The sequence below is a fragment of the Lolium rigidum genome, chromosome 3 (genome assembly GCF_022539505.1).
Source record: "Lolium rigidum isolate FL_2022 chromosome 3, APGP_CSIRO_Lrig_0.1, whole genome shotgun sequence".
NCBI classification, from domain to species: Eukaryota; Viridiplantae; Streptophyta; class Magnoliopsida; order Poales; family Poaceae; genus Lolium; species Lolium rigidum.
In genome coordinates this window covers 148,205,011-148,213,928 of record NC_061510.1, presented here as the reverse complement: position 1 = coordinate 148,213,928, position 8,918 = coordinate 148,205,011, and the positions used below count along the sequence as shown (strand labels likewise).

Sequence of the window (8,918 nt, the reverse complement as noted above, 5' to 3'; positions counted from 1 at the left end):
AGTGCACTGAGTTCTGTGTTCTCTGTGCGCGCCTAGATGAAGTGTAACCGAAAAGGAAAGGTAGAAATTAAGCATGCATAGGGCATATCTTGCCGCTGCATAGTGTAAGAAATCATATCTTACCACCAGCAGGAGGAAGCACAAAAAGAGATAAAAATAAAGATGGTCTTCATAGCTACAAAAACAACTTAGAGCATAAACTCTGAACGGCTAACCAAGAACCAACACTTCAGAGGGAAAGGAGACGGTTGGTCTCAAGAAAAGTCCCAGGTGGAAAAGAGACGGTTGGTCTAAGAAATAACTGCAGTGCCCTCAATTCTACTTTCTGGTTGCCTAATACAGTAAGCTTTGTTCTCTCTGCTTATACAAATAAAATCAAATCAAAAGAGTGAATGCACAGAAAGAATGAATAGTCTTCAATGCACTGTCTGTATCTAGAGTTCTAGACAAAGCAGTACATTGGGCAGAAAAAGCTACAACACAATACAGTACCATCTGCTACTACGCATACATAACGTAGCAGTAACAAAATGTACACTAAACAAATCTTTATTCACATTTCCTTGGACTGCCGATGGCCATTTAGACACTGGAAAGTTGAAGGTAGCATCTGCAGGCATTAAATATCACTCCCCTTTGAGTCGTTGCATAGTCGTCCGGTCGTTTTTTTCCAAAATCACGGCGACCCACGACTATACTGCAACTTATGGAAACTATACAACGGCTTTTATCGACTATATACTAAGTAACAGGGTTGGCGATTTTTGGCATCTACCACCCAAAGAGACAGTACAAGGGGAGCAATTCCGCAGCAGCAGCAGCTGATGACAGCAGAACCATGAGGCCATACAGTAGACATGGCCCAAGCTCATGTGTATACATGTGGGATTGAACCAGATGCACGAAGCCAAGGTTTACCATTGTTGTCATGCCGCATCATCATCTTCCTCCGGATCACCGAAAGATACGTCCTCATCGTCGTCTGCTATTTGAATGGGTATGCTTCCCGAACCACCCGTGTCCTCCTCCAACTATTCATCCCCATCATCATCGGTGTCATCCTTATCAGCCTTCTGAATGATAACTCTTGACCCCTCCCCGAGGTCACTCACTGGCTGTTTCCGTTGATCTTCTTTAGATGGAAAACTGTCTACTAATGTCACAGTCTCCTCATCTGCTTCAGCATCTTCTGCGGTGAAGTCAGGTGTGCTTTCTTCAATCCTAGATTGTGCGAACTCAGTCGCATCTTCTTTAGATAAAGCACGAATGCTTTCTTCTATCTCGGATTGTGATAACTCAGTGGCATCTCTTAATATGGGCACAAGTTGTACACACACACTGCTGCTGATGTTATCTGAAGAAACAGCCCCAGCATCACCGATTATATCTTTTGATGGTGCCTCGTCGAGATGGATTGTTTCAAGAATACCGTAATATACGTTGCCAAAAGATGTGGCCCTCGCAGAGGCATCTTGATCTTTTAATGAGGGGACCACCTCTACAGGCGTAGCAACAGTACCATCTGCATTGCTGATAGTCGGAGCTACTGTGTCTTCATTGCTCTCAAGCTTTGTCTGATATTGGAAATTTTGTGACAACTGCTCTCTAGCTTCTAAAACCTGTGCCAAGTCAAGAAAATGGGATATTAGAAGTTTGGCACCAAACAATGTAGTCATATAAATTATCTACTGTGCCATCATGAACAAGTTTTTTTCTCGAGAAAAGGCGAAGAGATTTTCATTTAATTTAAGAGGTACACATCATGAGCAAGTTAAGCGGTGGCCATCAGTTATGTGCGCTAAAATACCCTAAACTACAATTATGCCTTAGACAGCACTCAGTCTCGTTATGAAAACATAATGTTCCAACACTTATAGAGCTTATTTAGTTTGCTACCAACTTTATACAAGAGGATGCCAAATCAGGGACGGTCAATGTGAGAGACATGTGCACTAGCAAATTTCCGAGCAAAACCAAGCAATTAGCCAAAAATGGCTTGCCACATTGGCAGAAAACCAAGCAGGCTCCTAGTGACACAATATTAGGCCACTTTGATTCGCAGGATTCTCAAAGCGCAGTAATAGGAAAACACGGGATTGGAGTGGCATGTCCTCTTGAATCCTTTTAAGAAACTACATGAATTTGGATCAAAGAATGTTTGAAGCCACATAAAAACATAGGAATTGTGCTAAAAGGTTTGAGTGGCTGGAAATTTTCCTCCAAAATAGATTGCAAAGGATCCTTAGGGGTTAAAATCCTGCGACTCAAACTACCTACGTAGGAAAAATTCCTAAGGATTGAAATCCTCCAAATAATCCTATGAAATTCCTTTGAACCAAAAAGTGGCACTTGATGGCTAGTCGTGTGCCTTCGGTGTCCAACATTTCTCTTGATTCACTTTATAGTTTATATTAGTCCAATACTGCGAAGCCATTGAAAATATCGCAAAGAAGAAAAATAAAAGGTTGCAATAAAAAGTACCCCGTACCATTTAATGAGCAAAACAAGTAGAGAGCAGATAAAACTCAGAATGCATCTCCCCATTTTACATGGAACAGAGAAATGGACCATTGTAAAAATACCTACAATTTATGCTAGGCACTCAATAAACATGTTACAATAAAGTGGCAAATACTATTGCAATTCATCACTCTAGCTAAATTAAGCTTCAAACTACAAGCCTATTTTGAGGGAATGTAGAAGTTCCATGAAAATCGATATCTGGGAATTATAAACTAAGTCTACTGAATATTTGAATAGAGAAAATCAGTTGATTATTAAAAAAAATCTAAGGATAAAGACTGAATGGAACATGTAAAGTAAATAAAACTAATATGCGTTATTGATTGTGCCCCAACTCCAAACAGTCTTAAAGAACATTTCCCCAGTAAATATTCTTGATATCATACTGAAACAAAGTCTGAGTGGAGGCATTTGAGTTATGGAGAAAACACTACAATATTATCAAAGAATTTAGTGAGATCAGAGGTACATAATTAATTTTCTATAACATTGCAATAGCAGAAAAATAATGCATTAGTTTTAGTTTTAACAGGATTCAGAAGAAGAAGGAATGCAGGAGCATGCATTTGTTGAAGCATTGACCAGTAAGCTTTGGTACGTTAATAAGTGTAGCTCTAAAAAGAGGAGAAGTTCCATCGCAAGCACATGAGTAGAGTTTGAGCGATTAGAAAATGACATTTTACAGTTGCTGAAAGCTGTGTAGTAACAGACTCGACATTTGATATGGGAGCAGTGTGAGATTGACTAACAGTCAACTTCTAAAAAGAACATCTAAGGAAATAAAGGGTGCAAATCGCCAACACAAATGCAACTACAATCTAGTGAACATTTTCTTTTGGTTGTTTTTCCTGTGTGACTTGCTCCTTCTAATACAAAATGCTGCGCATTTAGATGTGTGTTGGAGAATAAAAATCATACGCCATTGCCACCCCAATTGAAGCATTATATCAACGGAAATGACCTGTGGAGTAGAAAGAAGCAGGTCGGCCGCCTCCTTTGTGAGCTTAGGATGCAGCAGCACAAAGTATATCTTCCAGAAGCAGCCCTCGCTGATGTGGCCGGGGCAGAGCTCGATTCTCAGATCCGCCAGCTCCGGCGCCACGCTCTCGACGGCCAGGGCGTGGTCTTGCTGCGCATCGGTCATGTCAAAATCTGCAGTCGAACGCCAACACGGAGAATCAAAAATCAATTAAGATTCAAAAGGTGTTGACGAAGATGAAGGGAGGCAAGTGAACGCACGAACCGTCCGAGTCCGCGTCGTCGGGGAGAAAGGGGAAGTCGAGCCAGAGCTCGGGACGCATGGCGGCGTCCCGCGCGAAGACGACCACATCCTCCGTAACCCCGGCGGCCTCCGTCCCACTCCAGTCTTCTTCCGGGGGCAGTAGAGAGGAGGCGATCTTGGCGAGATCCGCGACGGCCTGGCGGCCCGGGAGCCGCGCGAGCCCGCGATGGCGCTGGGGCAGAGGAGGAGGCGGGGTGCGGCGGCGATGGGGCAGAGGAGGAGGCGAAGCTCGGGTGGCGGCAGGATTTAGCGAGCGAGCAGAGAGGACGACGCGCCAACGCCGGGCCGGGCGGGCCACATGACCCATGGATAAAAAACGGGTTCGCGCGAGGGCCTCATCCTGGACTACTCTACAGTGAAAAAATGGACGGACGAGATCCACCACCAAACAAGATCCAACGGCTACGAGGCTCAAATCGCTGTGAAGCCCCCTATGGGGGGCATCATATACAAGTCAAGAAAATGGGATATTAGAAGTTTGGCACCAAACAATGTAGTCATATAAATTATCTACTGTGCCATCATGAACAAGTTTTTTTTCTCGAGAAAAGGCGAAGAGATTTTCATTTAATTTAAGAGGTACACATCATGAGCAAGTTAAGCGGTGGCCATCAGTTATGTGCGCTAAAATACCCTAAACTACAATTATGCCTTAGACAGCACTCAGTCTCGTTATGAAAACATAATGTTCCAACACTTATAGAGCTTATTTAGTTTGCTACCAACTTTATACAAGAGGATGCCAAATCAGGGACGGTCAATGTGAGAGACATGTGCACTAGCAAATTTCCGAGCAAAACCAAGCAATTAGCCAAAAATGGCTTGCCACATTGGCAGAAAACCAAGCAGGCTCCTAGTGACACAATATTAGGCCACTTTGATTCGCAGGATTCTCAAAGCGCAGTAATAGGAAAACACGGGATTGGAGTGGCATGTCCTCTTGAATCCTTTTAAGAAACTACATGAATTTGGATCAAAGAATGTTTGAAGCCACATAAAAACATAGGAATTGTGCTAAAAGGTTTGAGTGGCTGGAAATTTTCCTCCAAAATAGATTGCAAAGGATCCTTAGGGGTTAAAATCCTGCGACTCAAACTACCTACGTAGGAAAAATTCCTAAGGATTGAAATCCTCCAAATAATCCTATGAAATTCCTTTGAACCAAAAAGTGGCACTTGATGGCTAGTCGTGTGCCTTCGGTGTCCAACATTTCTCTTGATTCACTTTATAGTTTATATTAGTCCAATACTGCGAAGCCATTGAAAATATCGCAAAGAAGAAAAATAAAAGGTTGCAATAAAAAGTACCCCGTACCATTTAATGAGCAAAACAAGTAGAGAGCAGATAAAACTCAGAATGCATCTCCCCATTTTACATGGAACAGAGAAATGGACCATTGTAAAAATACCTACAATTTATGCTAGGCACTCAATAAACATGTTACAATAAAGTGGCAAATACTATTGCAATTCATCACTCTAGCTAAATTAAGCTTCAAACTACAAGCCTATTTTGAGGGAATGTAGAAGTTCCATGAAAATCGATATCTGGGAATTATAAACTAAGTCTACTGAATATTTGAATAGAGAAAATCAGTTGATTATTAAAAAAAATCTAAGGATAAAGACTGAATGGAACATGTAAAGTAAATAAAACTAATATGCGTTATTGATTGTGCCCCAACTCCAAACAGTCTTAAAGAACATTTCCCCAGTAAATATTCTTGATATCATACTGAAACAAAGTCTGAGTGGAGGCATTTGAGTTATGGAGAAAACACTACAATATTATCAAAGAATTTAGTGAGATCAGAGGTACATAATTAATTTTCTATAACATTGCAATAGCAGAAAAATAATGCATTAGTTTTAGTTTTAACAGGATTCAGAAGAAGAAGGAATGCAGGAGCATGCATTTGTTGAAGCATTGACCAGTAAGCTTTGGTACGTTAATAAGTGTAGCTCTAAAAAGAGGAGAAGTTCCATCGCAAGCACATGAGTAGAGTTTGAGCGATTAGAAAATGACATTTTACAGTTGCTGAAAGCTGTGTAGTAACAGACTCGACATTTGATATGGGAGCAGTGTGAGATTGACTAACAGTCAACTTCTAAAAAGAACATCTAAGGAAATAAAGGGTGCAAATCGCCAACACAAATGCAACTACAATCTAGTGAACATTTTCTTTTGGTTGTTTTTCCTGTGTGACTTGCTCCTTCTAATACAAAATGCTGCGCATTTAGATGTGTGTTGGAGAATAAAAATCATACGCCATTGCCACCCCAATTGAAGCATTATATCAACGGAAATGACCTGTGGAGTAGAAAGAAGCAGGTCGGCCGCCTCCTTTGTGAGCTTAGGATGCAGCAGCACAAAGTATATCTTCCAGAAGCAGCCCTCGCTGATGTGGCCGGGGCAGAGCTCGATTCTCAGATCCGCCAGCTCCGGCGCCACGCTCTCGACGGCCAGGGCGTGGTCTTGCTGCGCATCGGTCATGTCAAAATCTGCAGTCGAACGCCAACACGGAGAATCAAAAATCAATTAAGATTCAAAAGGTGTTGACGAAGATGAAGGGAGGCAAGTGAACGCACGAACCGTCCGAGTCCGCGTCGTCGGGGAGAAAGGGGAAGTCGAGCCGGAGCTCGGGACGCATGGCGGCGTCCCGCGCGAAGACGACCACATCCTCCGTAACCCCGGCGGCCTCCGTCCCACTCCAGTCTTCTTCCGGGGGCAGTAGAGAGGAGGCGATCTTGGCGAGATCCGCGACGGCCTGGCGGCCCGGGAGCCGCGCGAGCCCGCGATGGCGCCGGGGCAGAGGAGGAGGCGGGGTGCGGCGGCGATGGGGCAGAGGAGGAGGCGAAGCTCGGGTGGCGGCAGGATTTAGCGAGCGAGCAGAGAGGACGACGCGCCAACGCCGGGCCGGGCGGGCCACATGACCCATGGATAAAAAACGGGTTCGCGCGAGGGCCTCATCCTGGACTACTCTACAGTGAAAAAATGGACGGACGAGATCCACCACCAAACAAGATCCAACGGCTACGAGGCTCAAATCGCTGTGAAGCCCCCTATGGGGGGCATCATATACAACGTTAGATTCAGTCAAATGTGCGTCAAGTTGTCTTTGGTAAAATTCCATGTAACTGCTAAAATTTGAATCCCCTGACAAACAGGATTAGAACTGATTAATAATTATATAAGGACTGGATTTCTGTGAGAGTGATTTTCGTTATAGATAAGGATAGCAGGACCTCCTTAAAAGTTAATTGAGCTAAAATAGCAGAAACTTGACCTAAGATTCAGGAACTTAAAAAGGGAGCCTCATATATAGTAAGATACTATGCATAACAAACCCATAATAGACCAATAGTGACTCGATAATAAATCATTAAGGGCTCGTTTGGTACTAGAGTTTTAGTGGGGATTAGCAGGGATAATCCGCTCCAAACTTCAAATTCTCACTTATCTCCAATATATGTTTGGTGCTAGAGTATGAGCGAGTTTAATCCTCACTTATCCTCACTTTTCCCTAAATTTTAATGTAATTTTTTCAATCCCCGATACTCTACCTCTACCTAGTGGATTGGGGATGGAATTTTGTGGGGATTAGGTGACGACAGAGATTCAATACTCTAGAGTATTATCCCCGCTAATCCCCACTAAAACACTAGTAGTAAACAAGGTCTAATATGGTTGACAGTGGTAGTAACTACTGTGTGTAAGCGGAGGGATCAACATCGGTCCATCTTCTTCCTTTTTTTTTTCGAAAGGTCCAGCAAAGAGCTGGCGTCCATATATTAGCAGGTAGAACAGAGATTTACAAAAGTTGCCCTAGAGCAAGGATTAACCGAAAAGAAAGAAGAAAGGAACTGGAAAAGGACAAGAAAAAACGAGGAGAAACAGCTCAAGGAGGCTCCCACATCAGCTTCCTCAGCGCCTTTGCGCCTGCAAAGGCCCATTCTTGTGCTTCATCCCTGATGAAAGAAGCAATTTGCTGAATGGTTGTCTCCTTCCTGTGAAAGATTCTAGCATTTCGTTCTCGCCAAATGGACCAGCACGCGAGGATGAAAAGGGAGCCGATTCCCTTCCTATGCTCAGGTGGAGAGGCTTCCAGACAGGCGTCACGGAAAGCAGGCACCGAGTCAGCCCCAGCTAGCACAGCAGTGTCGATCCCGGCGCAATTTGGCCAGGAGGCAACGGTTTTCCAAAGACGACGGGAGGCGGGGCAATCGACGAAGAGGTGATGCGCTGTTTCCAGGTTCCTCATGCACAAAGGGCAGAAGTAGTTATTAGGCCATTCTCTGCGTTGGAGACGATCTGCACACCAAAGTCGATTTTGCAGGAGTAGCCATGCAAAGAATCTCTGCTTTGGTGGTGCCCAAGTGCGCCACACGTCTCGTTGCAGGGTCGAAAGAGCCCGGCCCTCAAACTGGATGGTGTAGGCTGACCGTGCCGTGTATTCCCCGCTGGCAGTCAGAATCCAGGTAATGGTGTCGGGCACGCCGGGCTGAATTACATTGCCAGCGAGTTGGATCAAGCGCCAAGCCTGAACGAATTCTTCTAGGATAGGAGTAGTTAGACTATGCCTCAAGTCCACCACCCACTTGTTTCCTTCCAAAGCTTGAGCGACGGAGCGTTTTTTGCGACGCGAGTGCTTGAAAAGTAGCGGGAATGCAAGTCGAAGCGGGACGTCTCCGATCCAGTTGGAGTCCCAGAAGGTAGCTTTGTTGCCATTGCCAATCCGGACGCGGGTTGCGGCGGCGAAAAGGTCGCGATCGCCACGATCGCATGGCGTTTGCATCCCAACCCAGGGGCGATCGGGCTGAGACCACTCGTACCAGAGCCACCGTAAGCGAAGCGCACGGCCAAACATTGCCAAGTTTGGCAGCCCCAAGCCACCACGATCCAAGGGCGAGCAGACCTTTGACCAAGCGATCTTGAATTTCCCCCCTGCAAGCTCGTTTTCCTCGGCTCCCCAGGTGAACGGGCGACGTATCTTGTCGAAGGCGGTGAAAAATCTCTTAGGGAGCTTGAAAGCGGTGAGTGCGAAAATTGGAAGGGCGCTAAGGACGGAGGCGGATAAAGCACGACGGCCCCCGGCATTGATCCATTTGCCCCG

General features: G+C 44.8%; 1 pseudogene; it reads right to left on the bottom strand.

Moving 5' to 3' along the window:
• Positions 1-291: 291 nt before the first annotated feature.
• On the bottom strand, positions 292-3,965 carry LOC124698385 (annotated as a pseudogene).
• Between the last annotated feature and the right edge of the window lie 4,953 nt (positions 3,966-8,918).